The sequence below is a fragment of the Hylobates moloch genome, unplaced genomic scaffold (genome assembly GCF_009828535.3).
Source record: "Hylobates moloch isolate HMO894 unplaced genomic scaffold, HMol_V3 SCAFFOLD_3, whole genome shotgun sequence".
Classification (NCBI taxonomy): domain Eukaryota; kingdom Metazoa; phylum Chordata; class Mammalia; order Primates; family Hylobatidae; genus Hylobates; species Hylobates moloch.
This window is the reverse complement of record NW_026652278.1, coordinates 132,583,570-132,609,691: the sequence shown is the minus strand read 5'-3', so window position 1 is coordinate 132,609,691 and position 26,122 is coordinate 132,583,570.

The window sequence follows — 26,122 nt, the reverse complement described above, 5'->3', positions numbered from 1 at the left end:
ATGAAATCCTTTCACTTCTGTTTGTCTGGGAAAATCTTTATTCCTCCTTCATATTTGAGGGATATTTTCACTGGATAAACTATGCTAGAGTAAAAGTTTTTATCCTTCAGCACGCTGACTATGTAATGCCACTCTCTCCTGGTCTATAAGGCTTCCACCAAGAAGTCTGCTGCCAATCATATTGGAGCTCCTTTCTATGTTATTTGTTTCCTTTCTCTTCCTGCTTTTATGATCCTTTCTTTATCCTTGACCTTGGAGTTCAATTATTAAATGCCTTGATGTAGTCTTATTTGAATTAAATCTACTTGGTGTTCTATAACCTTCTTGTACTTAAATATTGGCATCTTCCTCTAAGTTTGGGAAGTTCTCTGTTACTATCCTTTTGAATAAACTTTATACATCTGTCTCTCTTTTTTACCTCCCCTTAAAGGCCAATAACTCTTAGATTTGCCCTTTTGAGGTTATTTTCTTAATTTGTAAGCATGTTCATTCTTTTTTATTTTTTCCTTTTGTCTTCTCTGACTGTGTATCTCAAATAGCCTGTCTTCAAGCTCACTAACTGTTTCTTCTGCTTGATCAGTTCTGCTCTTAAAAGACTCTGATGCATTATTAGTATGTCAACTGCATTGTTCAACTCTGGAATTTCTTCTTGATTCCTTTTAATTATTTTAATCTGTTTGTTAAATTAATCTGATAGGACTGAATTCCTTCTCTGTGTCATCCCGAATTTCATTGAGTTTCCTCAACACAGCTATTTTGAATTCTCTATCTGTCTCTCCATAATTGGTCACTGGTGCCTTATTAAGGTTTTTTGGGGAGGTCATGATTTCCTGTATGGTCTTCATGCTTGTGGATGTCCATCGGTGTCTGGACATTTAAGAGTTAGCTATGTATTGTAGTCTTCACAGTCTGGGCTTGTTTGTATTTATCCTTCTTTTGAAGGCTTTCCAGTTATTCGAAGGGACTAGGTGTTGCAATCTAAGGTTTTGGTTACTGCAGCTGTGTCTACAGCACCCCAAGCCCAGCTGTGGCTCTTACAGACTCATAGAGGTATCACCATAGTGATCTTGGATAAAATCCAGAGGAATTCTCTGGGTTACCAGGCAGAGACTTTTGTTCTCTCCCAAGTAGAGTCTCTCTCTGTGTGTTGAGCTGCCTGAAGCTGGAGGAGAGGTGACACAAACACCCCTGTGACCACCACCACTGGGACAGCGTTGGGTCAGATCTGAACCCAGCACAGCTCTGGGTCTCACTCAAGGTCTGCAGTAACCACTGCCTGGTTATCACTTATGTTCACTCATGGTCCTAGAGCTCTACAATCAGCATGTGGTAAAGCCGGGTAGGCTTATGTCCTTTCCTTCAGGACAGTGAGTTTCCCTGGGCCCCAGGTGGATCAAGAGATGCTATCCAAGAGTCAGGGCCAGGGTTCAGAAAACTTAGACATCTTTCTGGTGCTCTATCCTACTGAGGCTGAACTGACACCCAAGCCAAAAGACCAAGTCCTTCCCACTTTTCTATTGTCTTTCCACAAGCAGAGGAGTCTCTCCTTGCGGCCTCCACTGCTCCAGGCCTGTAGTGAGTACTGCCTGGCTACCACTAATGTTCATTCCAGGCCCCTTCCTCAGTCAGCTTGTGGTGAATGCTGCCAGGCCTGGGACTCTCTCTTCAGGGCAGTGGGCTCCCTTTTGACCCAGGGCAAGCCCAGAAATGCCCTCCAGGAGCTAAGGCCTGTAATCAGGGACCCAGGAGCCTACTTCCTGCTCTATCCCACTGTTACCAAGCAGATACCCAGCTGCAAAAACAAATTCTCTTTACTCTTCCATATTATTTCTTCAAGCAGAAGGAGTCTCTCCCCACAGCCACCACAGCTGGGAATATGCTGGGTCACACCTGAAGCTAGCACATCTCTGAGTCTCACCCAGAGTTTATGGTGAGTACTGCCTGGGGACTGCTGCTGATTATTCAGGGCCCAAGTTCTCTTAGTTAGCAAGTGATGAATCCTGCCATGATTGTTCCCTCCCTTCAAGGTAGCAACTTCCCTTCTGGCCCAGGTATGTCTAGAAATGTTGTCTGGGAGCTAGGGCCTGGAATAGGGCCTCAACACTCTGCCTGGTGCCCTTTTCTACTGTGCCCTTTTCTACTGTAGTTGATATCCAAGTTTCAAGACAAAGTCCTCTTTACTCTCCTCTCTCCTTTCCTGAAGCAGAAGAAAGAAGTCTCTCCTGCAGCTGTGAGCTGTGCTGCCTGGGGTCAGATGAAGGTTGACACAAACTCTCCCTTGTCCACCCTGGCTGGTGTCTCACTAGGTCATGTGTACCCCAAGTCCACTGACTCTGAGCCCAGCACAGTACCAGGACTTGTCCAGGAATTGCGGTCCTTGTGTCCTAGACTGCCTTTCAAATTTATTTAAGACCCCCTAGCACTTTAGTCTGTGGTGGCAGGGCTTGCCAGAGCTCAGGTTCTGACCGCTGGAATGGGTCGTTCTCCTTTGGCTAGGGCTGGTCTAAATGCTCCCTCTGTTGATGCTGGCTGAGTTCTGCCCCTTGTTACTTTCTGCTGTAATGGGGCAGCATTGAGTTCTAATGCAAAGTCCCACAATCACTGTGTTCTCCCTCCCCTAAGTGCACAGATTCTCTCTCTGTGTCGCACAGCCATGGCCAATGGATGGGGGAGGGTGATGTAGAAGATTCCAGACTGTCTTTCCTACCCTCTTCAGTGCCTCTTTCCTTAATATGATGTTAAAACCAGGTACTGTGATTGCTCACCTGATTTTTGGTTCTTCTGAAGGTACCTTTTTTGTGTGGATAGTTGTTCAATGTGGTGTTCTTGTGGGAAGAAATGACTGCTGGAGACTTCTATTCAGCTGTATTGCTCCAGCTCCCACCTCAATATTAATATTTTTGTGTAAAGAGAACAAAACTGTGCATATTAGTTATTTTAGGTTTATGAGAATTTTTTCCCTTTGATTATTTTCTATTTCTGGTATAAAATGTAAAAATTATAGTTGATTTAAACTTGTTACTTTAAAGTAAAATTTTATTAGGTATATAAACAATACTGCAACATTTCAGAGAACGTAAGACTCAGCATATGCATAAGTTTACTTTACTAGATTTTTAAGAATTTATTAAGTAATTCTGATGGTGTTATTTGTTAGTGAGTCACATAAAGTGATTCTAAAAGAAATCAAGTACAATAGATATATAAATTAAATATAAGTAACTGGTTAAAACAAATTTAAAGGTGACTTAAATTGGCATATTAATAAATATAATCAAATTCATAGGATAAAATCAAATTCACATATCAAAGAAAATGTAGCCTCTGAATAATCTTTTCTGGACCTGTAAGTCACCTATGAGAGCATTAAAAAAAATCACGTGGACAGGTGATGATAGTCTTTGTCATAAGGGATACAGAAAAAAGAGTAATTATGGAATTAAATAATGAGGTGCCTATGGGACATGTGGATGAAATTATCAATAGACATTTGGAGAGCTAGATTATATTCTGAATGTTTGTTCTTTTAAAAAAATACATTAAATATATCATATCCCCTAAGCCCTGGAAATACAGTAGTGAACAAAATAGGCATGATTTGTACATATTATTGGAAAAGCCATATAGTGATCACAAAAAATATATAAGTATTGAGAAATGCAATGGACAGAATTAAAATAATGTGGAATTATAGAGAGCAGCAAGGGGTAACTTACACTGAAATTTTAATTATTCAAAAAGAGTCAGCCTTCCTACAATTAGAGGAAATGCTGTTCTATTCAGAGGGAAGGGCTAGAGCAAAATCCCTGTGACAGAAATAAGCTCAGTGAGTTTGAAATAAAAAAGCTCTCTGACCAGTGTCTAGTGAGTAAGGAAGGGGCTAGGTGATGAGGTCAAATGATTCACAAAGATCATATCTTGTAAAAAAAAATAGGTAATAAGTTTGGATTTTATTCTGAGTGTGGTAAGAAAATTTTAGAGAGTTTTGGGGAGGGAAGAACGTCTGATTTCAATTTTAACAAAATCACTTCATGAAGAATGGATGACAGAAGAGCAGGAGCAGAAGCAGCAAGATCAGTTGAAGATATATTGAAATTGTTCTGCTGAGAGATGATGGTGAGTTGGATGGAGTGACTCAGGGTACTTTTATAGGCAGAGGCAACAGAACTTAATGATGGGGTAGATGGAACAGGAGGAATGGGCAAGCAAAAGAGAGGAATCAAGAATAACTCCTAGATTATTGGCCTGAGTACATGAATGAATATTCATGCTTTGGTACTGTCATGAGAAAGATGTAAGGAGGAAGAGATTAAAGAAGTGGGTGTAAAATTCAATAGTTCAATTTTGTCCGTGATTGCTTGAGATACGTATTAGATATGTAAATAGAAATGTCTAGTAGAAGACTGGAAATAAAACTCTAGAATTCAGGAAAGTAATTGGGGTTAAAGATATATATTTGAGGGCCACTGGCATATGTCATATACACCTAAAAATAACATTGTATGTTTTATTCTTGAGAATGATCCCTTAGAAAAGAAGGAGTTCATATACTTGAGTGTCTCCTGCAATGCGGCATAATAGCAATTATATCAGTAGACTGACCTTATAGGTTGTTATTATAGTTACTCAAGAACATAAGAAATATGTAGGATTCAACTGATAAAAATATCCATAAGAATTCAAGGATCCAGAAATTATAGGTAGGAATAAAAAGATTTCATCAAATTCAAAGATCTTTAAAGTTAAAGAGAATTCCTATTTCTATTCCTCAGGATTCTGAAAAGGCAAAGAAATGAAAAATTTAGTCAAGTGACAAAGCTGAGTAGGATGTGCTAACTTCCATGACCACAAAAAGAATTGTATAGTATGTATAATATGAATCCAAAGAAAAAGGCTATGTGTCTTAGATTTACAGTTATTGACAGAGCAACTATAAATAAAGTTCAATGTAACCTATTATAGTGACTGACAAGAATTCAGTCAACTTCATGGCTAGGATTCCCTAGTTGTATATAAATTCAGTTAATTAGGATGGTAATTGTCTTCCTTAATGAGTAGCATCTTTTGCTGGTATATTTATATCTGTAATTTATTTAAAATTGTTGAATGTATCTAATGTGATATAAATTGTTAGCTCATTTCAGTCTATACATAGGGGAGGCCAGTTACTTAAATCAGGAATTTACGTTTCTGGTATAATTAGCTAGCATTTAATTGGAAAGGTCACACTTATGGGGTGGCTAATAAATAAGCTTCAACTATGTTTAGCTTTTGGCAACAGTTGGGGCTTTCATAATGCACATAATGAGTGGAAGAAATAGGTTTCTCATTGGCAAAAATTAGTGATACCCAGGATAAGTTTAGGGTTGTTTAAAATATTATTTAGATTGTTAGAATTTGAGAGAGGCATTTCCTCATATTTGGACAAATGAACATTTAAAGTTCTGTGGCCTGTATTTTTAAGTATAGCACCCTAGGCTGCATCCTTAAATGATCCTACGTTCAACTGCTGGTTCTGAGAATTCTTAGTTGACTGTTTCCAGTAGATAATTGACCAAATTCTGACACAAGAATAATGCTGAATTTGCCTTAGATAAATCTTTCATATGAGAGGCTGTTGAGCATCTAAAAGAACAGAGAGCTCTAACTTCAATAGGCTTAGTGAATGGGTTACATTTCTGTGATATGGTTGCTCATTGGTGTGGCAGGCAACATCTAGCCTGACACATGTTTGCTTTGCTTCCTGGTTATGAGGAGATGCAAGCTTGCACCTACTTATTAACTATAAGTGGCAATAAACATTTACCAAAAATAAATTAGCTTCTGTCAGTTCACAAACCTAGGTAAAAATTCATGAGCCAGGCCCCCAGTGTGACGGGGTATAAACTACCTCCAGGATATACACCCCCACTGGGAAACCCAGTAATCCTGGCCACAGAGGAAGGCCTTAACCCTACCCAGTGCTGGAGCTGATTTAGCTCCAGTGGGGAGTGTACGAGAAGAGCAACACTAGAAAGTGCTTTGTATGCAATCCCAGTCTCCAGTAAGGACGGAGGGAAGCTATTTCTGATTCTACCTCACAGATGACCACACAGATGTCTGTCAGCTGACTCAGGCAGCAGTCACAGGTTAAAAGAAGTTCCCAACTGAGATTTGCAATATAATCTCAATCGAAGACAAACTCCCTTGGCCAGAACCAAGGGGCAACTGGGAAGTGTGCTATAGCCACAAGCACAGGAGCTGTTTGCAGGTGGACTGGGAGGGAAATGGCCTGAAAGCCATCGTTGCTGTCTCCCTAGGAAGGCTTATGGCCTGGGGCAGTTTTGAGTTCTGAGCACAGGCTGACTGGAACCAAGCTAGCTGTTGCTAATGGAACACTATAGGTGTGAGACCTGCCTTGCCAAGTGCATGGGAATTGGCTTGGGCTTACTGATGCCTGCTACTCCCCACTTCCCAGGCAGACTCTTCTGTGCAGCAGAGGCAGCTGTGCTCCTCCCTGGAACATTACTCCAATGGCCAGATAACCACCTTTTGACCCCAACTGGGCCTCCTGCTTGCCCCACAAGTGGACAGCCAGAGCACAGACATTCAAAACCCAGCCCCCATTGACTTTGCACCTCCACCCCTCCTGGTATCTGAACAAAAAGGACAGAAACTTTTAGGCACCCTATGGCCCCACTCATTGCCAGAGACACCAGAGTACCTCCCCTGGATAACATAAGGCAAGCACAAATCTCACCACTGCCACTGCAGCTGGTGCTTTTTGCAAGCACCACCTGCTGGCTGGAAGCGAGCCGACACAGTCCATTATAGCATTGCCAGATAGAATAGCATAACACCCATGAAGGAGAAAACTTATGTGTGACCTCAGCTATCAGAATGCCTGCAGCATCCTGGCTAGCTAGGAGGTCCTGAGTCTGTCTATGTGACCAGTTCATCATTACTGCAACCAGTATTGGAGAAAGCCAACACACTAAGACTATTCATAACCAAGGAAATCTCACAGTCTGTGTCACTCTCCTGCCACCCCCATCAGAGCTAGTGCTGGTGCCCACTGCTGGGAGACTTGAGGACAGGGCATATCACTGGATCCCTTGCAGACATTCTCCAGAACCAGCCTGGAATGTGGCAGCCCTCTGGGCAGCTGGACCCAGAGGAGCAGCAGCACACACAGTAGTCTGCCTCTCAGAGGTTCCTGTTCCTAGGGGAAGGGAGATGGCACCGCATCAAGGAAGCAACCTTGTGGGACAAAAGAATCCAGACAGCAAGCCTTGAGTCTCAGAACTTTCTGCTTGTGGGAAGTTTATTTCAACAGAGGGCACAGGCGCAGTGCTGGGCTCAGAGAGGAAAGTCTGTGGCTCTACCCCAACAGGCAAGCAGCCCTTGTGCTTGTGAAGGATCTTGGAGAAAGGGACTTCTTTTTCCCTTCATCCACCACTGCAGACACAGCTGGGGCTTCTCCCATAGGAGCTCAGCATGAGTATACCTGTAGATAGACTTTCTGGAACACTTCAAAGTGTTGCACTCATGGCAGGAGTGCCCTCCAGGTCTGTCTTGCATGAAGGGTAGAGTCATGATCCCTCTTTATAGGGAATATCAAGATAAAAATAAATACCTGTCTGATATGAATAGCTGAAACACAGGGTCAGGAGTGTGACTGGGAGATAGTTCACTTTCCTAGTAGCCTGGCAGGGGAGCTGAGGTGGCTCCCACCCTTCCCCCTGGTGAGACCTCAGCAAATTTCACCAAGAGGTCCCCAATCACCTCAGTCAAGGCTGAGACCTCAGTGCCCCATTAGGTGTTGCATCGACCCACCTGCTTTAGCCACAGCCAGTTTTAACCCATGGACTCCTTGCCTATTCATCTGAAGCCTGAACTATTCAACCCAGAAAATAAAATACTAGGGCATAAATAAATAAATAAGTGCATACCACAGAGGAATGAGATAAGTTTTAAGAGACCTCTGCCATTCCAACCTCATAGGAGTCAGTGAACTTGCTCACACACTGAGCACATTGCTACTATAGCCAGCTTCTAAGAAAGCTATTATACAGAGACTGATAACCAAGGAACTCATATAGAGCCTTCACCCCTGAAAGCACCAAACCCAAAATAGGGAACAATGAACTGTAAACATTGAAGCCACATCCTTCAAGGGGAAAGAAAAGAAAATTTTAATTCAAAAAAAAAACACAGTTGAATCAAAAATAAATTCAAGAATAGTTAGGAAAAAATGAGAAAGAACCAGAAAAATAATTCTGGCAATATGACAAAACAGGGTTCTACAACATCCCCCAAAAGATCACAGTACATCTCCAGCAATGGATCCAAAGCAAGATGTAATCTTTGAAATACCAGATAAATAATTCGAAGAGTTGATTATTATGCTACTCAAGGAGATATAAGAGAAAGGTGAAAACCAACATAAAGAAATGTAAAAAACAAGGATATGAATCAAAAATTTTCTAAACAGATATTTTAAAGAAAAATCAATCATAACTTCTGGAAATGTAAAATACATTTAGGGCATTACAAAATGCAGTGTAAAGTTTTGTTTGCTTTTTTGTTGTTGTTTTTTTTTGTTTGTTTGTTTGTTTTTGAGAGTCTCACTCTGTTGCCCAGGCTAGAGTATAGTGGTGCAATCTTGGCTTACTGCAACCTTCACCTCCCAGGTTCAAGCAATTCTCCTGCCTCAGCCTCCCGAGTAGCTGGGATTATAGACGCCTGCCACCACGCCCAACTAATTTTTGTATTTTTAGTAGAGACAGGGTTTACTATGTTGACCAGGCTAGTCTCGAACTCCTGATCTCAAGTGATTGGCCTGCCTTGGCCTCCCAAAGTGTTGGGATTACAGGCGTGAATCAACTTGCCACTTGGCCAATGCAGTGTAAAATTTTAACAATAGACTGGAATAAGTAAAGAAATAATTTCAAAGCTCAAAGATAAGGCTTTTGAGCTAACCCAAGCAGACAAAAATAAGTAAAAAAGAATCAAAAGAAATGAACAACGTCTCCAAGAAATATGGGATTATGTAAAATGTCCAAACCTAAGAATCACTGGTGTTCCTGAGGGAAAAAAGAAACAAAAAGTCTGGAAAACTTCTTTGAGGAAATAATTGAGGAAAACTTCCCAGGTGTTACTAGAGATTTAGATTACCAAATACAAGAAGCCCAAAGAACTCCTGGGAGATTCACTGCAAAAAGGACGTCATCAAGGAATACAATCATGAGGCTATCTAAAGTCAATAGAAAGGAAAGACTTCTCAGAGCAGTGAGATAAAAGCATCAGGTAACCTATAAAGGAAAACCTATCAGACTAACAGAAGACTTCAAGGCAGAAACCTTACAAGCCAGAAGGAATTGGGGTCTTATATTTAGCCTCCTTAAACAGAATAACTTTTAGCCAAGAATTTTGTATCCAGCAAAACTAAGTTTCATAAATGAAGAAGAAATAAAGTCTTTTCCAGACAAGCAAATGCTGAGTGAATTTAGCACTGCTAGAGCAGTCCTACAAAAATGCTAAAAGAAGTTCTAAGTCTTGAAACAAAAGATCAATATGCACTGAAATAGAACCTCTTGAAAGCATAAAACTCACAGTTTATAAAAACAATAACATGGCCGGGCACAGTGGCTCACACCTGTAATCCCAGCACTTTGGGAGGCCAAGGCAGGTGGATCACCTGAGATCAGAAGTCTAAGACTAGCCTGACCAACATGGTGAAACCTCCTCTCTACTAAAAATACAAAAATTAGCTGGGTGTGGTGGTGGGCTCCTGTAATCCCAACTACTCAGGAGGCTGAGGCAGGAGAATCACTTGAACCTGGGAGGTGAAGGTTGCAGTGAGCCAAGATTGTGCCATTGCACTGTAGCCTAGGCAACGGAGTAAGACTCTGTCTCAAAAACAAAAACAAACAAACAAATAAGAACAGTGAAGAAAACAAAGTAGGTAACAATCAACATGATGACTGGAACAGTATCTCATATCTCAATATTAACACTGAATGTAAATGGTCTAAATGTTCCACTTAAAAGATACAGATTGGCAGAATGGATAAAAAAAAAAATCACAAATCAAACATCTGCTGTCTTCAGGAGACCTAACATGTAAGGATTCTTTTTTTTTTTTCTGAGACCGAGTCTTGCTGTGTCGCCCAGGCTGGAGTGCAGTGGCGCGATCTCCACTCACTGCAAGCTCTGCCTCCCGGGTTCACGCCATTCTCCTGCCTCAGCCTCCCGAGTAGCTGGGACTACAGGTGCCCGCCACCATGCCTGGCTAATTTTTTGTATTTTTAGTAGAGACAGGGTTTCACCATGTTAGCCGGAATGATCTCTATCTCCTGACCTCGTGATCCATCCGCCTTGGCCTCCCAAAGTGCTGGGATTACAGGTGTGAGCCACTGCGCCCGGCCCATGTAAGGATTCTTACAGACTCAAGGCAAAGGGGTGGACAAAGATATTCTCCATAAATGGAAAACAAAAGCAAGCAGGAATAGCTATCCTTATATCAGATAAAACTGTCTTTAAAAGTTAAAAACAAGACAAAAAAAGGTCAAAATGTATGATAATAGGATCAACGTAACAAGAAGATATTACAATTCTGAAAATATGCGCACCTAACTCTGTAGCTCCCAGGTTCATAAAACAATTACTACTAGACCTAAGAAAAGAGATAGACAGCAACACAATAACAGCAAAAGACTTAAGCACTTCAGCACTCCACTTACAACACTAGACAGATCATTAAGGCAGAAAGTTAACAAAGAAACACTTTCCTTAAACTACACTCTAGAACAAATGGACCTAATAGATATTTTCAGAACATTCTACCTAAGACCTGCAGAATATACATTCTTCTCAGCACATAGAACACTCTCCAAGACAGCATATATGAGAGGCCACAAAAAAGTATCAATAAATTTTTAAAAATAGAAATCATATCAGGTATATTCTCAGACCACAGTGATAAAACCTGAAATCAACTCCTAAAGAACGCTCCAAAAGTATACGAATACGTGGAAATTAAACAATCTGCTCCTGAATGATTTTTGGGTTAACAGTGAAATCAGGATGGAAATTTAATTTTATTCAAAATGAATGATAATAGTTACATACAAGTTATCAGAACTTCTGGGATACAGCAGAAGCGATGCTAAGAGGAAAGTTTATAGCACTAAATGCCTATGTTAAAGTCTGAAAGATCACAAATTGACAATGTAAAGCCACACCTCAAGAAGCTAACGAAACAATAACAAACTAAACCCAAAGCTAGCAGATGAAAAGAAATAACAAAGATTAGAGTAGAACTAAATGAAATTAAAATGAAAAACTATACAAAAGATTAATGAAACAAAAGGGTGGTTATTTGGAAAGATAAACAAAATTTATAGACCATTAACTAGATTAACCAAGGAAAGAAGGAAGAAGATTCAAATAAGCTCAATTAGAAATAAAAATGGAGGGCTGGGCATGGTTGCTCACACCTCTAATCCCAGCACTTTGGAAGGCCAAGGCAGGAGGATTGCTTGCAGCCAGGAGTTTGAGAAATGAAAATGGAGACGTTACACCACCACCACAGTAATGCAAAAGATCATTTAAGACTACTATGAGCACCTCTATGCACACAAACTAAACATTTTGAGGAAATGAATAAATTCCTGGGAACATACAACCCTCCTAGATTGAATCAGGAAGAAGTAGAAATTCTGAACAGACTAATAGCAAGCAGTGAGATTGAATCTGTAATTTTAAAATTGCTAACAACAAAAAGAAGCCAAGGCCCTGATGGATTCACATCCCAAATTCTACCAGACCTTTAAATAAGAAATGGTGCCAATTATACTAAAACGATTTGGTTACAAGAACCCAGGGCACCAGCAGCAAGATCATGTAGGTAGAAAGTGCACAATCACACATTTGGTTGCACCATTTAGATTCAGCATTTAAAGGAGAGAAAGGAAGTGAAGCCAGCAAAGTTCTCTAAGAAGGAATGGCCAGTGAGGTAAGAGGAAAGCTGGAAGAGTGTGATTTGGTGGAAACCAGAGGAAATATGTTTGAGGGAAAAGATAGTAGCAACCTGTGTAAAATATTGAGGAGAGGGTATGATAACTTGGGGGCTGATCCTTGGATGTGGCAGCATGGAGACCACTGGTAATCTTGATGAAAGTAGTATTTGAGTGAGTGGCCTGGTCAGGTAGAAGCCAGAAGAATAGATGGAAAGGTGACTGTGCAGACTGTAAGCCCTCTTTCAAGTATTTGCTACTGCTCCCAAAAGCTGCATGTGTGTCTTCAGCGCTACCAACCATTTCTGCATAGGATTCAAGCTTCATCTTGCAGCCCTCCTAGTGGTGCAAGGAGCTCTGCAGGAATCCTTCTCTTCCTCTTCTTGTGGGTGGCAGACACTTCTCACTCTCTGCCACAGCCATGTTGGTTTTCTTTGTTCTCCCATATCTGTTAAGACCAAGATCTCTTTACTTTTCCTTAAAAAATAGTGTGTTTATCATATAGTTTGCTCATAAAGTAGTGGGCTCAGTGGGGGCTATGAGGTCTATTTTTAGACTTTGCTCATAGTTGAAATATAAATGAAGGTCACTGCACTCCAGCATTCTGATATTAGAAGACATCAACATACTGAGGAATCAAGAATTCTCTGAAGGCCAGCCAAATTAAGTGCCTTTTTAAAATGGAAACTGAGTGAATGACAAATTCCAGGAAAAAAAAGAGCTGGCTTTTATTATTTATACTGTATTATACAAGATGTAGTCTAAAGTTATACACAAATGCATTTATTTGACCACACACAATTATATTATTACTTATTAATGGCTATATTAGTAGCTAATACATCTTTCCTAATGATGACTTTTCAGTTAACGTAAAGCAGAAGCTCATAGATTAAGTTGTTTGATTTAAAATCAGAATATTCTCACTTCTTTTCATGTGTGTGTGAAACAGGGTCTGGCTCTGTCACCCAGGCTGGAGTGTAGTGGTGCAATCTTGGCTCACTGCAACTTCCACCTCCCAGGCTCAAGCTGCCCTCCCACCTCAGCCTTCCAAGTAGCTGGGACTACAAGTGCCCACCACCATGTTGCCTAAGCTGATCTTGAACTCCTGAACTCTCGCCATCTGCCTGCCTTGGCCTCCCAAAGCACTGGAATTACAAATGTGAGTCACCATTGCAGGCCAGAATATTCTCACTTCTGTTTTAACAAAAATTAAGGCAATGTCAGAGGCCTGCTATTTAAAGTTAATCCCAGAGTCAGCAAAGGTCACTTACAAAGATTCAATTATCCTTGTCATTTTATGTAGACTCACTTGACACATTTTAATAAGCTATATTTCTTCATTATTCTCCATTATGACTAGAGATAATTTGTGTTCTCTATTATATCTCCTCTTACCCCCATCTATACATCCTACTTTCATGGAAGAGAAACGCTGAGTGGGCATTTCAGGTTGGAAGCACTTAGGAAAGAGGTTTTCTCAGGTTTCAGCCTAGGTCACTAGGGTCCTGCACTGGACTAAAGCAAAATCATCATCTAGTAATAAAGTATAAATTTTCCCTTTTTCTGTATATTTATTTCATGCAATAAGGAGTAGTTACAGAGCTGGAATCTGGTACTCTTTGGTCATTTGAGCAAATAACATCATTTGACAACAAGTATGGGTTTTTGTTTCATTACAAGCATATTTTGTAATCCATGGATGACTTTTAAGTTTCTTAAGTATCAAACACATAACTCAGTCACGCTGGCTGTGTCAGTTAATCTTTTAATGAGTATTAACCATCGCCATGCATAAGGGCCTCAATGCATATTTGTTCAATGAAATGAAATGTTACCTTTAAGTATTTAAGCCTCTAAGTGAAAAAAGTAAATCCAACACTTTCTTCTATTACTTCCAAACCACTATAGGACAAGTAAGATTTTAATGAGAAATATTTTTTGGATGCCAACTTGGTGGGGTAGATACTTAAGAGGATGTTCAAAGGTTAAACAAAAAAAGACTCGTATCATACCTGTAAGAGCTTTACCTTTATATAACAAATTGACAAGCACACTTAAAACAAGAAGGAGGATTTCAAAAAAGAAGAACATTCTGTCAAGTTGAAAGACAACGAAGATCAAATATTTTCTTTAGACTCAAGTTCAAAGCTAGATTGAGAGGCCTGGGTGGCATTCCAGACCGAAATTTGGAGGAAAAAAAATATTTTTTAAACTTTGCTTTTATTCAACAACAAGAGTTTCCAGGCAAACAAAACTTCAATAACACTAGTCTTTTTTTATTATGATGATTGTCTGATAGCATTAAGTACATTTCTTTTCTGAAACAGAGAAATACTATCAACAAAGTAAGATAATTTGATGAGCTCATCAGGTATGTTACATAGTAATGGGCTGACAAAGCACTTGGCACCAGATGCTTAAAGGTCAAAGCCATATAGATGATGCAAACCTTGCTTTCATTGTGTTTTCTTCTCTTGGAGGCTAAGAAAAACTTGCGTCATGTAAAAAGAGGACTCTTTATACTAAATTTGTATAATAAGGAATATATATATAGCATATATATATTACATATATATTTCTTACAGAAATGTTACACAGAATACATGTAAATCTCAAAATGTAAAATAACAATGTGTGTGTGCCTGCCCTTCATATTTATAATTGTGATTCTACTCTACAGTAGTCATTTCCTTGCATTAACTATGTAAAAATTACTTTTGCTTCAGAGTTGCATGAGCTATTTAAAGAGTCTGTTGCTATTTTATTCTGACTTTTATACCTCTGTTGAACTCATAGGTTTTTCTCAAAAAAAGCTACGTTCTCTTAACCAGTACATCCTGTGGAATCCCAGGAATTCACAGTTGCTTTCTCAGGACTGTGCAAGCTTTCAAATTTGAAACACAGTTACAGAGCATTTCTTCTCTCTCTTTATGGTTTCTTACATTAACTCAAATGTGGAATCCTTAGTCTTCATCTAGCCCAGGAAAGTTGCATTCTAAAGAAATGTTACTGTTTCAATGTTTAGAATAAGTTTGCTCTGTGGTTCCATTAATGACTTGGTCCTCACTGATATAAAAAGCTTGTAGGCAATGTTGAATAAACAAACCAAGAGACCAAATATAACATTTATGATGACTTCCAGTAACAATTATTTGGCATCCTTTGTTTCAATTATAGCCTAGTGACAATATCCCAAAGACTATAGAGTTTCATATTTCATGAGTCAGTTTAGATTTCTTCATTAATATAAACACTATCAGACAATGTGCTAAGTACTAATATTGTGAGACTCTGTTAGTTCACTTTCTACTTTTTCTCTTTGAGGAGTTATAATGTGATAAATTTCTGCACCTCAGTTATGGCTTAGCTAATACATACTTCACCAATAAACTCTGGCAGCATTTCAATTTTGTATTGAAATAATAACTGTTTTATGTAAAATCATTCGATCCTATTGTCATATGAAACATGCCAAAGTGTTTACTGAAGGGCGACAGGCTAGTCAGAGACGACACCGGTGGCAGCCAAAAGATCTTTATTGGAGAGGTAGAGGTCAGGTCACGTGGGGGAGAGAGAGAGAGAGCTGCTGGGGCTGAGTCTTTATGTCCTTTAGGGTGATGTGGTGATTGGTGATTGGTCAGAGGGCGGGACCTCGGGGCTAGCAGGAGGTGTTTCCTTTGATTGGGTGCTTATTTGGCGGGCTGTGCTTGGTGGGTTTAGGGGGCGCCAAGTGGAGGGGGAAGAACCCGGAACCGATGCCTAAGATGGCGTCTTTGATTTATCCAACATTCCTCCCTTTTTATTGGTTTAAAATGGAAAGTGGGCGTCGTCATCTATCTGGCTGCTTCCTGCTGAGAAGGGGCGTTGTGAGGGGGAAAGTGGAAGGGAGTTTGGCTTGGGAGGGTTGGGGTATAGTAGGAGTATGATTCCGAGCAGTAGGGATAAAATTTCTTGGGGTGTGCCTTGTAGGTAGAAGTCGTTGAGTGCGGTGAGCCACCCTAGAGGTAAGGTTGGATCATCAATGAGCCAGCTGTCGGTGCGGAGATTGGTTAGAAACTGATGGAACCGGTTAGTGTCCATCTTTAATAGCCTGGGGGTGGGCTATGAAGCTGTAGGAAAATAAAATGACAGTTTAATTTAGGGTGTGGGTTGTAGGAGGCTTTAAGCAGACATACCCTTATAGAGGCAACTTGTGAAGGCGAGCTGTTGATGGACGGGGTGTCAGCACTCTGTGAGGTTTTCTCTAGAGCCAGTTGTGTCTTCACACATTGCTAGAAGTTGGTAGTATCTAAGGAGAAGCTGGTTAAACGTTTGGTTAAATATTGAACCTAGTAAGGCAAGGGAGTAGAGCACAGAACGCTAGGACCCCCAGTAATGGGCCTAGGAAGGAAAGAAGCCAAGCCATGAGAAGGGGTTTAAGAGTGTCCCAGAGGGAGGAATATGCATGGTGGTGGGACTTTAGGCTTCTGGAATGGGCAGAAGGGATGGCAGTTTGGAAATGTGGAGTTTGAGAGTGCTGTGAGGTATGGGTGTGCAAGTGTATTTTGTGGAATGTGAGGAGGCAGCTAGACTTCTTGTTTGATCCGGGTTCGTGGCTGGTTTTAACCTGGAAATGTGAAGCCAAGGAGTTAGGCGCCCTGGTGATTCTTGGAGCTTAGCGGCAGTAGGGGTGCAAAGCAAAATTTGGAGGGGCCCTTTCCACTTTGGGGTTAGTGGGGCTACTTGTGTGTGGCTTGGTAGAGAGTAGAAAACCCATTCTCCTGGCTTGAGGGGAAATGGAGGTTGTGGGTTGGTGGCATCGGGAAGGAGGCAGTCTTGCATTTTCCATAGCTCACAACGGATGAAGGACAGGAGGGGGTAGCTGATGCCTGCTGGGACTATTTTTGAAGTGGGCTCAATGCCAGGTGGGAGTGCCGGGCAACCGTACATGATTTCAAAAGGGGACATAAGGGAAGGCTTTTTTGGCAGAACTCGGAGTCGGAACAAAGCTGTAGGCAATAGCTTAACCCAGTCTAGATATAATTCTAAGGAGAGTTTGGTAAGGGTCTCTTTGAGTGTGCGATTGGTTCGTTCAACTTTCCCTGAGGACTGGGGGTGATATGGGATATGGAAGTGCCAGGGGATATTAAGTGCAGTTGTTATGTCTTGTGAAATGTGGGAAGTGAATTCAGGGCCATTGTCAGTTTGGAGAGAGGTTGGGATTCCGAATCTTGGGATAATTTCTGATAAAAGGATAGAGGCAACTGTGCTGGCTCTTTTGTTTGTGGTCGGGAATGCTTCAACCCACCCGGAAAAGGTATCTACGAGGACTAAGAGATAGCTAAGTTTTTTTACGGGGGGCATATGAGTGAAATCTAGTTGCCAATTGCTTCCCGGAATATGTCCTCTGGATTGGTGAGTTGGGAAAAGTCCCGGCCTTAGTGGGGTTTGTGGGTTTGTACATTGACAAATGGAGCAGGTTGATGTGAGCTATTGGAGGAACTGTAGATCTGAAGAATTGAGGGTGAAGAAGGAGCTTAGAAATGTTTTTAATGATTGGGGGCTTGTATGGAAGATAGAGTGGAGGTATGAAGAGAGGGTGTGCTTTGGGAGGTCAGGTGGCTGTGAGTGTTGTGGAGGGTCTTGTGTGTACTGTGAAGGGTTTGGAAGTCTGTTTGTTGTTATCATGATTGTGCAGGGCAGAGACGACAGCGCTGCCTGTTTTGCCTCTTGGTCAGCTTTATTATTGCCTTGCATTATTGGGGACGAGTCAGCTTGGTGGGACTTGCAGTGGACTATTCCTATTTTGGTAGGAAGTAGAAAGGCTTGGAGAAGGCATGTGATGAAGGTGTTCCTTTTGTTGTGAGTAGTCCTCTCTCTTTCCAAATAGCAGAGTGGGAGAGTAAGATGTGGAAAACATATTTGGAGTCTGTGTGTAGTGTGAGTGAGGAGTCTGCTGCCAGTTGGAATGCTCGAGTGGCTGCAATGAGTTCAGCTTGTTGGTTGGTAGTTTGGGAGGGCAGGGGCTTCACTTCGATGGTCTGGGTTAGGGAGACTATAGCGTACCCTGCTAGGCGCTGTCTGTTTAATGAGAAGGAGCTACTATCAGTAAACCACGTGTGATCTGGGCTATCTAAAGGTCCTTCAGAGATGTGGCTTGGACACGGTAGGAGGGACTCTAAAGTCTCGATACACTTATGTAAAAGGGGGGTTTGTGAAAGAGGTAAGAGGGTGGCGGGATTGGGGGCATGCAGGATTGGAATGAAACAGTATGATCATGTAGGAAAGAGACAAGTAGTGACAGGACACGGCAGGAGGGGAGTGTTTGCAGGTTCTTGTATGTTAGAAGGTCCTTTAGTTGGTCGGGGGAGGTGATGGTAACGTTGGCCCCAAATGTGAGTTTTTTAGACTCTATGATCAGCAAGTAGGCAGCCGCCAAGGCCCGGAGGCAAGGGGCCCACCCTCACACGGTGGGGTCCAGTTGTTTGGACAAATATACTTCTGCAGCGAATGTGAGTCCTTGCATTTGTCCCAAGACTCCTAGGGCTAGGCCATGGTGCTCATGGACATATAAAACAAAAGGTTTTTCTAAATTTGGAAGGTGTAGAGCTGGAGCTCTTAACAGTGCTTGTTGAAGTGAATGGAAAGGTCATTGGGCTGTGGAGTCTATGGGCTCGGATGGGGCTCCTCGAGACAGGTCGTAGAGGGGTTTTGCTTGGAGGGAGTAGTTAGGGATCCATGTTCTAAAGTAGCCTGCTAGTCCTAAGAATGAGAGGATTTCTTGCTTTGTTTTGGGGACGGGGAGGTTTTTGATGAAGCTTTTGCGATCTAGTGTGATGGCCTTTGAGTCTTGAGAGAGAAGGACTCCTAGATAGGTGACTTGTGTTAATGAGAGTTGGACCTTTTGAGGGGATACTCGGTAGCCTTTGTCTGTGAGGAAATTGAGAAGGGAAGTAGTGTCGGCCTGGGAGACAGTTAGAGAAGGACTGCACAAAAGGAGATCATCTACATATTGCAGGAGGACGGATTAGGGAAGTCTCAGTGTTTTTAGGTCTGAAGCTAGGGTTTGGCCAAAAATGTGAGGGCTATCTCTGAATCCTTGGGGAAGAACGGTCCATGTCAGTTGTTGTGACTGTTTGATGTCTGGGTCAGTCCAGGTGAAAGCAAAGAGATCTTGTGATTGGGGGGAGAGAGGAATGGTGAAGAAAGCATCCTTGAGATCGACCACTGAGAAATGTGTGGCGCTTGGAGGAGTTGAGGACAAGAGAGTATAGGGGTTGGGGACTAGGGGGTGAATGGGTTTAACGGCTTCATTAATGAGCCTGAGGTCCTGAACGAGGCAGAATATGCCATTGGATTTTTTTACTGCAAGAATGGGGGTGTTGAATGGTGAGTGGGTTGGTCTAAGGAACCCCTTCCTGAGGAGATCGGAGATAACTGGTTGTAATCCCCTCAGACTAGAGGTGGGGAGAGGATATTGGGGTTGGCTGGGAAAGTGATGTGGATTTTTTAGGGAGATTCGTATGGGGGTGCATAGTGCTAACAAAGGGGTGATAGTATCCCAAACTACAGGATTGACACCTGTTGGGAGCGAAGGCAGAGGAGGAGCAGGAGCCTGGTATATGGAATCAGCAACTAGGGCAATGAGTGAGGTGGATTTTGGGGGGGTGGCTGGATTAAAGGTGATAGAGCTTTTGAATTTAGAGAGGATATCCCTTCCTAGTAGGGGAAGGGGACATTGGGGAATGACTAGGAACCGGTGAGAAAATATGTGGCCAGAGAAGGTGCAGGAGAGAGGAGGGGTGGCTCTCAGACGTATGGTTTGGCCTCCAACCCCGACTATAGGAGAGCCAAAAAGGGAAGTGACACCCCAGAATTCCCTCAAAACCGAGAAGGTAGCTCCGGTATCAAGGAGAAATGTGATGAGGCATCCATCTACTGTTAACGAGACCCTGGACTCCTGAGCAGTGATGATTTGTGTCGGGAGAGGAGTCCCAAGGCCCTGTCAATCTTCGATGGCCAGACCTAGGAGGTCAGGTGTAGAGCTGGAGGCTGGCCCGGCTCCCCTTTGGGGGCCAGGGCAGTCTACGGCCCAGTGGCCAGACAGGTGGCATTTGGGGCATGGCTTGTTGGGGGGCCTGGGATTTGGGCACTGCCAGGCCCAATGTCCCTCCTTTCCACATTTAAAGCAGGGCCCAGGGGGCTCATGTGTGGGCCGATGACCAGATGATGCCTTGTGGCCTGTGTGATTTTATTATGGGCTGAGAAGGGGCCTGGAGGGCCTGTGCTAATAATTGGTATTTTTGTTTTCTTGCCTTCTCATCCTGGTTATGATAAACCTTGAATGCCGTTGCTAGTATCTCAGATTGGGGAGTGAAGGGGCCTCTGTCTAGCTTTTTTAATTTGTTTCGGATATCAGGGAAGCTTTGGGCGAAGAAGTGGGACATGAGGAGTTGTCTACCGTTGGGGGTTTCGGGATCTATGGTGGTATATTGTTGAAGTGCCTTTGTAAGGCGGCCAAGGAAAGCGGAGGGGTTTTCATATTTGTCCTGAATTATTTCATGAAATTTTTCAAAATTGACTGCCTTCTGAGCTGCTTTACACAGTCCAGCTGTTAGGCAAGTGGCGAAATGGTCTCTGGCTGCTGTGCCGTTTTGTGTGTTATAGTCCCAGTTGGGCTCCTGTTCTGGCACCGCCTGTGCCCCCAGTGGCAGGGCTGGGGCTGTTTGGTGGACCTCATCTGCATGAGCATGAGCATGTTCCCAAACTCGCCTATGCTCTTCAGGAAGAAGGGTGTTAGAAAGGACTGTGTAGATGTCATGGAAGGTGAGGCTATAAGCTTAGCAAAGGTACTGAAATTCTTTGATGTATGAAGAAGAGTTAGAGGTGTAAGAACCTAAACGTTTTTCGATTTGAGATAGGTCAGCTATGGAGAAAGGGATGTGGACGTGAACGATGCCCTTTGCCCTGGCCCCTTCTCTGAGGGGGGCGAGAACAGGGTGGGAAGATTTTGAGCGAGTAATGGGAGGGCTAAATGGTGAGGAGAGAGCAGGCAGTGAGGAAGGTGAGGAGGCGGAAGTGGGGGGAGGGGAAGCTGTTGGGTGTTGGGGTTGGCCAGCGGCCGGAAGGTGGGGCGGAGGGTGGTGGTATGAGGGGGCTCGTCGGCTGGGTCGAAGTCGGGGTCAGAGGGAGGGGTTGGCGGTTGAGCAGCAAGGAGCTGTTGGAGTTCGCAAGGGAGGCAGAGGTTAGGTCTGTCCCATAGGAGGAAGAAGCCGTGAATATATGGGATCTCTACCCATTTTCCTGTTCGCTTGCAATAGTTTTAGAGATCCTGAAGAAGATTAGGATCAAGAGAGCCATAAGGAGGCCGTTCGTTTTGGTTGTCTAGGGGATAGGTGGGCCAATCTTGAGTGCAAAATTTAATTAGGCATTTTGGTTTGATGTCTGAGGCGAGGCCAAGGGCCGACAAATTATTTAAGAGACATTGTAGGGGGGGAGTCGGCCGGCAGGGATGCCGAGCCTCCCATAATGAGAGGAAGGAATAGATGGCGACGAGCTAGGCAGGGCGTCCCCTGCTAGCCGCTTGCCGCAGAGCGAGTCAGAGCCTACGGATCGATCGTCACCGAAACGCAAGGACTGAGGAGCCTGAGAGGTGGGAGGCCGTGGGTCACCTGGTACCAGGATTTTAGTGAGCGAAGGAGAGGGGCCCAGGCCAGAGATGCGAGGAGGAGAGGGAGAAAACTCTGTTCCCTGCAGGCCAAGGTGGAGGTGAATGATAGGGGCCTACCACTGCCACAGTGTAGGGTGGTGAAACCCAGGTAGAGCCCAGTGGACTCCCTGAAGAGAAAGAATGGAGTCTGGGTGGACTTGCAGCTAGGCTTATTAATGTGGTGTGGAGTCTATAATTTATGTAAAACGTAAAGCACATGACAATAGCATGAATATCCAGAGGCGAGAAATGGGAGAAAAAAATTATAAATTTACAAGAATTAAGAATGTATAAGGCTCTTGTACAATACATGAGATGTTAAAATATCACTTGAAGAAAGGCTGTGGTGAGTTAAAGATGTGTGTACTATAAACTCTAAAGCAACCACTAAAACGATAAAACAATGAACTATAGCTTATAGGCCAACCAAGGATATAAAATGAAATCATAAAAAAATGTAGTTAACCCAAACAAATTTTTTTAAAAAAGAGGAGAATATAGGAAACACAGACAATAGCAGAATGATAAATATAAGCCAAACTATATGATAATCATATTAAATGTAAATGACCTAAACACACCAATTAGAAGACAGATTATCAGACTGGATAAAAATGCAAGGCCCAACTACATGCTGCCCATAAGAAACTTACTTTGAGTATATAGGCACGAATGATTAAAAGTAAAAGGCTAGAAAAATATAAACCACATTTAAACTAATCAAAAGATAGCTGGATCGGCTATAAAAATATCAGATAAAATAAATTTCAGAACAAAGAATATTATTGTGGATCAAGGTGAGGGAGTTATTTTATAAGGATTAAAGGCTCTATGGTAACATAACAATCCTAAATGTTTATTGCCTAATAGCACACCCATTAGAGCTAAAATTAAAAAGATTGCATACCATGTGCTGGCAAGAATAAAGATAAGTTGACTGGAAATGTAACAAGATACAGTCATTTTAAAAAACAGTTTGGCAGTTTTTAAAAATATGTTCTAGCCTTTCCACACCTACATATTCAACCTAAAGAAATGAAACCATATAGTAATACCAAAACTTGTATGTGAATATAAATAGTAGTTTTATTTGTAGTAGCCAAAAACTGGAAACAACCCAAATGTCAAGAAACAAGCAGATGGATAAACAACTTGTGGTTTATCTATATACAATGGAATGCCACTCAGCAAAAAAGGGAATGAAGTACATGGGTAAATCTCAAAATAATTAAGCTCAGTTAAAAAAAAAATTTTCAAAAAACAATAATGAGTACATACTGCAGGATTCCGTTAATATAAAATTCTAGAAATACAAACTAATTTGTGGTGACAAGAAACAGATTAATCGTTGCCTGGGTCCGGAGTAGATGGGAGTTGAGAGAAGAGACTGGAGAGAGGGATTGCAAAAGAAAATTTTTGGAGTGATGTTTATTGTGGTGATGATTTCATGGATATATACATATATCAAAATTTGTCAAATTGTACACTGAATACATCAATTATACCTCAATATAGCTATTAAAAAAGAGTGAAGGCCAGGGATAATAATTTCAGTAGACACCATAGACTGCAGGAAGCTGTAATAATTGAACTGTCTGGCACCAAATCATACATACAGAGAGATAAAATTCAAACCATTCCTCTCTTGTAAAACCACCACCACAAACACACTGGCCAAATTTCCACATGTATTAAAATAGCAGTACCATCTTAGGCTAAGATCATTACCCTCACACACGGACACCCATAGCATAGCATGATTTTCGCTGACTCATTGGTTAAGTTCTAAGTTTCTGCCCTATCAGAGATTTAACTATGAGCTATGATGTATTATGCCTAAAATAGTGCTAAAGAATTCAGACACACTTATCTAATTTAATCATCAAAATAGCTTTCTGAGATATTACCCTCTCCTTATAGATGAAGAAACTTAGGGAAAGATCTCAATATTTAAGAAGCAATAAACCCAGAACTTGAAGCTGTATTTGATCCCCAAATTAAAAATGAATCAGTAAAATATATGCAAACATATCAGTAATTTTATATTGAAAATATATGCTGCTCCTTTGAAATCAGTTGGGAAAATGATTAATTTATTCTAAAGGTTCTGCAAGTACTTTTGAAAAATATTCTTTTAGAATTACACACAGGTATCTTCAAAATGTAATAAATCCTGATTTTTCAAACATTCCTACATTTAAGTAGGAAAGCTAGGAATCATTTGGAGCCAGTGATGCTGAGCTAACAAAGTAAAATCAATTTTGAACCAAAATTACGGTATGCCTACAAAAGTCAAATAGCTTCTAAAGAAAATATTGAATAACAAATTTCATCAAAAAATATAAATCACCTTCAAGATTATTTATTGATTTAAATAACACATTCTGGGTTTGTTTACTTGAAAAAATGTTTCCTTTGTTTAGTGTGATTCATACATAGCAAGTTCCTCCCCGTGTAGAATATCATTTTTTTTTATTGTCTCTCTCTCTGTCACCCAGGTTGGAGTGCAGTGGCGCGATCTTGGCTCACTGAAACCTCTGACTCCTGGATTCAAGCGATTCTTCTGCCTCAGCCTCCAGAGTAGCTGGGATTACAAGAGCCCACGACCATGCCTGGCTAATTTTTGTATTTTTAGTAGAAAAGGGGTTTGCCATGTTGGCCAGGCTGGTCCCGAATTCCTGAGCTCAGGTGATCCACCTGCCTTGGCTTCCCAAAGTGCTAGGATTGCAGGCGGGAGCCCTCGGTGTCTAGCCTAGAATATCCTTAAATCCTTCCACAGTGACCCTAGTTTTTATTTCTACCTTTTTGCATTCTACATTTTCTTTGTACTTTTCTTGAGCACACATTCAGTCTGGTATTAGTAACTTCTACCTGCATTAGCCCAGTTTCTTCAGAAAATACTAAATGTGCAGTCCCACAGAAGCAGGAGTAAGTGAAAGAGAAACAAAGTGGTGAAGAGGGGAGAGAAACCTCACGGGGTAGGTTCCTGTATGGCCAGAGTCTGTGACAAGCCAATTTCATGATTTCACAGGACGCCTTCAGAGAGAACATTTGAAGTTACCGTGAAAGAGGAGAAGAGGGAATAAGTTTATCCACTAATTTCTGTTTCCCATTAGTTAGAGGTCACACCCATGAGGTTTTACTATGCCTGCACTTCTCCATTACACGAAAGTGGACCCAAAGCAAATCCAACTGTATGTCATACCTCAGTGGCAATAAAAAAGCCCCAGGACATGTGACCAGAGATGCTGTCAGGTTGTACCCACAAGTGACAAGAGGCAGTGGTCTCCACTGGTTCAAGGGATCCTTTAGTTTGTAGTGACAGCAACAGCAGCAACAGCGCTGTGGTTCCATGACCACAGGAGGAGCACAGGCACTTTGCTACTAGAACAGCTCTAGACAGAGCAGGGTGAGGAGACTGGCCTGGCTTGCTTAGGGAGCTAAGTACTGTACCCTACCTCTGTTGTGAGAATTCAAAGCGCCTATGCAGGTAAAGCAGCTTGGGCAGTACAGAGAACACATAGCAAATGTTAGCTACTATTAACCTTGTATTGCATCTTATTTTCTCAAATAAAATTTAAGCTTTAACAGCTTGCATAATACTGTATTTACCTTTAAATCTTTCATCTATCCTAGTATTCTAGTATTTTGATGACAGGTATGTAGCAAGTGCTAACTGAATTTTTACCTGGATTTAATGTAAAAGTGCTGCTGTTTAGTGGCTAAATTGAGTTATACAAATTAGCAAATTGCAGTTAGCATATTATTTTGCTTTCCCACCAAAGCTCTTTATCAAAAATTCCCAGGCCGGGCATGGTGGCTCATGCCTGTAATCACAGCACTTTGGGAGGTCAAAGCGGGCAAATCACCTCAGGTCAGGAGTCCCAGACCAGCCTGGCCAAAATGGCGAAACCCCGTCTCTACTAAAAATATAAAAGTTAGCCAGGTGTGGTGGTGCATGCCTGTAATCCCAGCTACTTGGGAGGCTAAGGCAGGAGAATCACTTGACCCCCGGAGGCGGAGGTTTCAGCGAGCCGAGTTCAGGCCACTACACTCCAGCTTGGGCAACAGACTGGGATGCCATCTCAAAAAAGAAAGAAATAAAAAAAGCTCTTGCCTCCATCTACATTGTATTTCTTATTTAAAATGCTTCCATATGCCTCATTTAGCATTGTGCTATGTCCGATTCCACAAAATATTATTAGGGCTTAATATATTAAGCTTCATTCTTTGAATTATTCCCATTAGGCAAATAAGTAACCAGTCATTCTCTAAAGCACAGGTGAGCATGCCACCTGGTCTATTCACTTTCGAAAATGGACTAATATATTTTGCATGAGCAGAAGCTTGTAGGTGACTTATAAAGGTCAACCTTACATACATCATTACAATATTCCAACAAGGAGTTTGCCAAACCATGGCCAAAACGCAG